The following is a 6900-nucleotide window of genomic DNA, read 5'->3' as shown; positions in this document are numbered from 1 at the left end:
AATACTTAGATGTGTATTGGGTATCTGTTGTGAAATGGTTAGATATTACTTGTTAGATGTTACTGCACTGTCGGAGCTAGAAACACAAGTATTTCGCTACACCCGCAATTACATCTGCTAAACATGTGTAGGTGACCAATAAAATGTTATTTGATTTGAATTAAACGTCCTATTTATCAAAGGTGCTTTTGGCTGGGGTCAAAATGACTCCAAAGGATTTGAATTTGTTAAAAGTCCATATTGATACAGAAACACTAAACCATGATTTATATTTATTAAGAACAAGTTGATTGACAAAGTCATGAAAAATTGGAACAATTGAATAAACCACATTTTGGCTATGATAAAAGATATGCCTCTGGGGTCAAAATCATCCATGTCAGAAGTGTGGTTCAATGCAAATATGTAGTGGGTGTAAAGTTTGTTTTAAACTCTCACTCATTAAACACGAATCAATCAACACATGCTTCTCTTCGAAAGACTTTATATAATATTAAACTTTTATGAAATAAATGAAAAATAAACTTGGTTCCTCAACTGCGTTGCCCACTCCAGTCACATCTAAGTATTTGATGGCGATGTGCGTCTTTTAGGTTCAGGCGATGCTGCCAGTGTGACGTATAATCTAGTGGACGGGACGCTCCTTCAACAACAACAGCTAGTCAGACACCTCGGTAGCTTTCTAGCAAACACAGCTACAACATTCACGCTCTTTACACTGTTTTGGTGTATATTAGGCGCTGCGTATTAAACACACTTCTGTCGTATGTACTTGTTGGCTGGTTAAGTTAGCATTAGCCTAGCTAGCTAACATCTCCGACCATGAGTTCACTAAGCTACTCTCCTCCTGATAAAGGGGAGGTCTGCTGGACAGAGAAAGAAGCTCTCGTCAAAGAGGAGGACGAACAGGAGGCTGTTACAATAAAACAAGAAGTAGAGAATGAGGCTGTTACCCTGAAAGAAGAAGAGAAAGACGTTACAGTGAGAGAAGAGGTGCTGGCTAGCCGAGTAGAACACCTGTTTAGGAGAGGTGCTGGCTAGCAGAGTAGAACACCTGTTTAGGAGAGGTGCTGGCTAGCAGAGTAGAACACCTGTTTAGGAGAGGTGCTGGCTAGCAGAGTAGAACACCTGTTTAGGAGAGGTGCTGGCTAACAGAGTAGAACACCTGTTTAGGAGAGGTGCTGGCTAGCAGAGTAGAACACCTGTTTAGGAGAGGTGCTGGCTAGCGGAGTAGGATCATTCGAGGAGCTAGCCATCGTTCACACATACAATAGCCTGCTAATACCTTAGCTAGCTTTTAACCACATGTTGAATTCAGAATGTTGATATCATCCTAAAAAGTACAATTACATCTTAACAATACCATCCACTTATGAGTAACCTCTAAATATACAACATTATTCATGAACAAAACAGTGTGTATGACTTTGTGCTTAAAATAATCAAACTTTTCTGAAGATGACAGATAAAGCGTACCTTGTAACTGGAGATTCCTGCAAAACGATTGCCTACAGTTACCGTGTAGGGCACTGCAAGGTTGGGTGACCAGGGTCATCTGGGACTGCCTCCTGGAGGAATTCAGATGTGTGAAGGCTACCTGTGTCCTGCGTAACTTCATGAGGATGGACACGAGGACCAGGAGGGGATCTGCAGCTCGCCGCCGTGTCCCAGAGGAGGAGTCTGCTGCTCTGCAGGATGTTTCAAGGATGGGGTCCAACAACGCAGCAAGAGAGGCAATCCGTGTGCAGGAGATCTTCACCTCCTACTTCTTCAAAGAGGGTGCTGTTCCCTGGCAACACCATAGACTACACTATGCACAACCAAAGGCTATTTTAAGAGGGTGCTGTTCCCTGGCAACACCATAGACTACACTATGCTCAACCAAAGGCTCTTTTAAGAGGGTACTGTTCCCTGGCAACACCATAGACTACACTATGCACAACCAAAGGTTCTTTTAAGAGCCATCCACATTACAATAAGAGTATTCTTCCATTTACTTAGCTATGTCAACTGCAGTTATTCAATTCACAGTTTCTCTCCCTTTGATTTCTACTTCTCAGGTGAGGGTGCTGTTTAGGTAAGGGTATGATGTCTGTGCAAAAACAAAACAGGCTATTTTAAATCACCCATATTGAAAAAATGTAGAACAATTAGACACCCTATAACCCACACCTACACACTCATGTATCAATCTGATTGATTGATGGATTGTGTTGTGCAGTAAGCAGTCTCAAGTGTATAACTGTGGCTCCTTCTACCTTCAAAGAATAGGCAAGAGGGCCAACCATGGAGAATAGTAAGACACTTCATTATTTCTATAACTACGCTATATTGTTTGTCCTTGTGTGTCCGTTCATGTTTTTCAGCATATAGTACTCTGCAGCCACTTAGTGTGGTGTGGACACCAGGTGAGGCCACACACAGATTCCTGTTGAACACTGTGGCTTTAACTACCTTATTTTCTCAATAACAGTCTCTATCCTTCACTTCATCCCTCTCTCCCCTTCTCCCTAAATCCTCTAGGTTATATCAGCTGTGTCGGTGAACCTCTCCTGCATCTGAACTGGCTACATAGAGTGCACAGCATGATCAGAGGTGAGAGGTCACTTGGTCAGGTCAACAGGAAGTATTATAAAGAGATGCGTTACATTGAAATACAGATAGATGCAGTAGTCCCAGAGTTAATGATCCCAGGTCAGTTTTTCATTTCACCTCCTGATTGATAACTAACAATGTTAGAATAAAAACTAAAAACACAAGGCTTAAACATGCTCTCTCTCTCCATCTGTCTCTCGTCTGCAGATATGTTTTGATGTGAGGATGCCAACCCCCAGTAACCCCCAGTCCCATCATCACCACCTCACCCTCTTTTAAGATAACCTGTGGGCTGACTAGAGACACTGTTATGTAATTGTGATGAACTGAGAGAATATTTATGTAGCACTGTGATTCATTAATCATGTGCTGCCTTCCCTGCTCCTATGTGCTTACCTCTTTCCCTTTCTGTCTTTAACACCTCTCTCTCCACCTCCTCTTTCTTCCTCTGTTTTTATAATGCACAACAGATGTGCATTGAAGTACAGATTGAACTTGTATTTATATCACTTGGATAATGAGCTTTTCAATAAAGTGTTTCACATTCTCTACTGGTTGAAATGAAGTGTAATGTGATGAAATACTCCACCTATCCTGTGTTTATCAGATCAATGCAGATGAAGGGCATTAGATGTTGAGATGAACCGGTGTTGGAGTATTTACATGATGCATAGGAAGTGTAGTGTACTGTTTTTTAACATTGTTTCTGTATATATGAATTAACTAGTTAAATCCTGTTTCTAGTCTATTAGTTACAATGTGTAACCATTGATGTCCCAGGACCAAGATTGGTAAACACTGTTGAAGTGTACAATTATGATACATACATGCAGACACAGCGTCATTCAAAGACTGGAATTTGATACTCCTGGTATTGGATATGACTGAAAAATAATCTCTAAGACATTCATACCTAAACTGCACCTTTATTTGCCAAGGTAGAGTACATGATCAGTGAATATATTAAATGTACAGGCTACAATGTGGGGATCTCATGCATGGTAATAACTACATGTATATACGACTTGCATCCTTGGTACAACATGATATTATATTCTACTCAATCCATAGCCTTCATTAATGTCATTCAGGCTGTTTTGAAGTTGATACAACTGGCTATGATAGCTGAGGTTCATAGCTAAGTTCTTAACTAACATGTATACCAAACGTTTGGGTCCATACACAGATCGGCTAGATAGCTAGCTACACATCCATGGGTATACAGGGAATTTAATCATCCACTGCACAATAAGCAAGAACATAGCTAGCTACGTGATTTCATCTATCTGCATGGTAAATATCAGCAAGGAAAGCTTACAAAATTGTACATTCAATTTGCAGTAAATTCTTCAGCTAGCTAGATTCTATACATCCACTGTTTCACAAAATGGCAGCCTGGTTCACTGGTTGTTTCATGAGTCCCTAAAACAACCAGAATTACAATGTCATACTCATGTCACAACATCCATAAAGCTAGTCAGCTAGCTGGCTAATGTTAGCTAGTCAGCTAGCTGGCTAATGTTAGCTAGTCAGCTAGTTGGCTAATGTTAGCTAGTCAGCTAGTTGGCTAATGTTAGCTGGGTCAGCTAGCTGGCTAATGTTAGCTAGTCAGCTAGCTGGCTAATGTTAGCTAGTCAGCTAGCTGGCTAATGTTAGCTAGTCAGCTAGCTTGCTAAATCACGATTTTTGGAAATGAACTTTATGATAAAAAAATGCAGAATCGTTTGTCTCTACATTAACTAACATTCCTGTCAACTGTGCATGTTTTTGCATGATTCGTTTTGAGGTTATAATCCCTTACATTTGCTTCCATCTTAGTACTGTTGTCCACCATCTTTGATCCAGTTCAGTTCTGTGTAGGGGTACCTCTCTCTCCTAGTATTTCTGTCCACCATCTTTGATCCAGTTCAGTTCTGTGTAGTGGTACACCTCTCTCGAAGTATTTCTTTCAGCTATCTTTGCTGAAGAAAGTCTAACAATCACTAGTGCAGCAGCAGCAGCCTCCCCCGGTCCTAGTGCCGGCCCGGTAAGAAGTTTAAGATTCGATGGAATGGTTGACAAAAAAAATAAATCACAGAAAAAATATATAGACTGATATTGATTTATTCAGGGGGGGGATAATTAATATTTTAGTTCTAGCGACGTCTCTGGTTCCTACCCTTTAACTTTTTGTCTGAAAATTAAATATACATTTTACTCAACTACCCAATCCAGTCAGTCGTGTGGGAATTTAAGGCGACGCTGTTGGTGTGACGTATAATTTAGTGGACGGAACGCTTCTTTCAGCAGCAGCAATAGTTAGTCAGACACCTCGGTAGCTTGCTGGACACAATAGACGAACCAATAAAGCTCTTTAGATGCTTTCGTTTTTTTTATTAGCCACTGTGTTTTAAAACCACTTCTGTCGTCTTGGTTAGTTATCCGATTTAATTTAATATTTACGGTGTTGTTGTAATTAGTCAGCTGGCGGGCTGGTTAAGTTAGCATTAGCCTAGCTAGCTAACATCCCCGACCATGCGGTCACTAAGCTACTCTTCTCCTGCTAAAGATAATATCTGCTGGACGGAGAAAGAAGCTCTGATCTTTCCGGTGAAAGAGGAGAAGGAAGAGGAGGAAATCACAGTAAAACAAGAAGTAGAGGATGGGGCTGTTACAGTGAAAGAAGAGGAAGATGCGTTCCGAGTGAAAGAGGAAGAGGGTGTTACAGTAAAAGAAGAGGAAGAGAAAGGGGATGATGCCGTATTTGGAGTGAAAGGGGAGGAAGGGGAGATTACATCGAAAAAGGAGAACGAGGAGGAAACTGGATGTCTGAGGCCGGTTTCCCAAACGCATCTTAAGGCATCCAACGATGAAATTAGCCGTAAGATGGTTTTGTTTAACAGCGTCCTGATTAATACTAGTAAGTACTGTCTTAAATACCAAACTCAGCAGTTGTTGAACTGATGTGTGGCGTTAAAGGGGAAATATGCAATTGCTACATCCATTTTTGGACTTTTAAATTATTTATATATAGCCATTAATTCTTGAAGAATATAACACATGCCTCATGAGCTTAGTTCAACTGTTTACCCTATCAGAACCCCAAATAAGCTTTTTTTACTCCAATGTTTAGAAACAATGTAAACCAACACTATGGCCTCAACATGGTTAAAACTATAATGTTGATATCATGGATGGTCTCTCTATGAATTTGAAAGTAGTTACATTTCTCTTATTATCAAAACAGTGGTGGAATGATTTTTTAAAAACCGCAACAAAATGGCTGCTCAGAAACTGAGGGATGGGGGCTGGAGAAATGTAACCACTCTCAAATTCATAAAGAAAGCCATTGTAGCAACCTTCAGGCTATCCCCTGAATTCACTACACTATGAATACAAAGACTGGCCATCCATGAGGTCATAATGATAGTTTAACCAGGTTTCTAGGATATATAGTATATTCTAGAATTCATCCATGATGTCATAATGGTAGTTTAACCAGGTTTCTAGGCTATATAGTATATTCTAGAATTCATCCATGATGTCATAATGGTAGTTTAACCAGGTTTCTAGGCTATATAGTATATTCTAGAATTCATCCATGATGTCATAATGATAGTTTAACCAGGTTTCTAGTATATATAGTATATTCTAGAATCCATCCATGATGTCATAATGATAGTTTAACCAGGTTTCTAGTATATATAGTATATTCTAGAATTCATCCATGATGTCATAATGATAGTTTAACCAGGTTTCTAGTATATATAGTATATTCTAGAATTCATCCATGATGTCATAATGATAGTTTAACCGGGTTTCTAGGATATATAGTATATTCTAGAATTCATCCATGATGTCATAATGATAGTTTAGCCAGGTTTCTAGGATATATAGTATATTCTAGAATTCATCCATGATGTTGTAATGATAGTGTAACCAGATTTCTAGGATATATAGTATATTCTAGAATTGCCAGTGTAGATTTCCTGTGGGGGTCAAATTATTAGAGCTGTTGATAAGTCATTGTATAATATTCAGCCATTTTTTTTCTTGCCCTTACATTAAAGGCAAGACATACCTAGATGCAATTACATTCATGAATTGGTTTGAAACCTTTGTTTTAACCCCTTCTCAAAGTTGTTGCTTTAAGTTGTCTGATGCTTGAAGCATGCTTGTTTGATTAAATAATTACAGATACACAAGTTACTCGAGGGAGCCAGTCATCAATATAACCGAGAAAAACTCTTCCCTCCCGCTGCTACTGGACTTTGTAAATTCTGTCGTTATGCTCCTGAAGTTTTCAGTAATTGACTACACCAGCGG

The 6900-nt window shown here is 39.5% G+C and overlaps 1 long non-coding RNA gene across 1 annotated transcript; it reads left to right on the top strand.

Moving 5' to 3' along the window:
* Positions 1-639: 639 nt before the first annotated feature.
* LOC129847699 (uncharacterized) lies at positions 640-3606 on the top strand. Its single transcript, XR_008758460.1, has 2 exons — positions 640-2595; positions 2803-3606. It is a non-coding gene; the product is annotated as an uncharacterized LOC129847699 (long non-coding RNA).
* Positions 3607-6900: the final 3294 nt, after the last annotated feature.

Source organism: Salvelinus fontinalis, unplaced genomic scaffold (genome assembly GCF_029448725.1).
Source record: "Salvelinus fontinalis isolate EN_2023a unplaced genomic scaffold, ASM2944872v1 scaffold_0932, whole genome shotgun sequence".
Classification (NCBI taxonomy): Eukaryota; Metazoa; Chordata; class Actinopteri; order Salmoniformes; family Salmonidae; genus Salvelinus; species Salvelinus fontinalis.
Note: the sequence above shows the minus strand (reverse complement) of the source record. Positions and strands in the feature narration are given on the sequence as shown.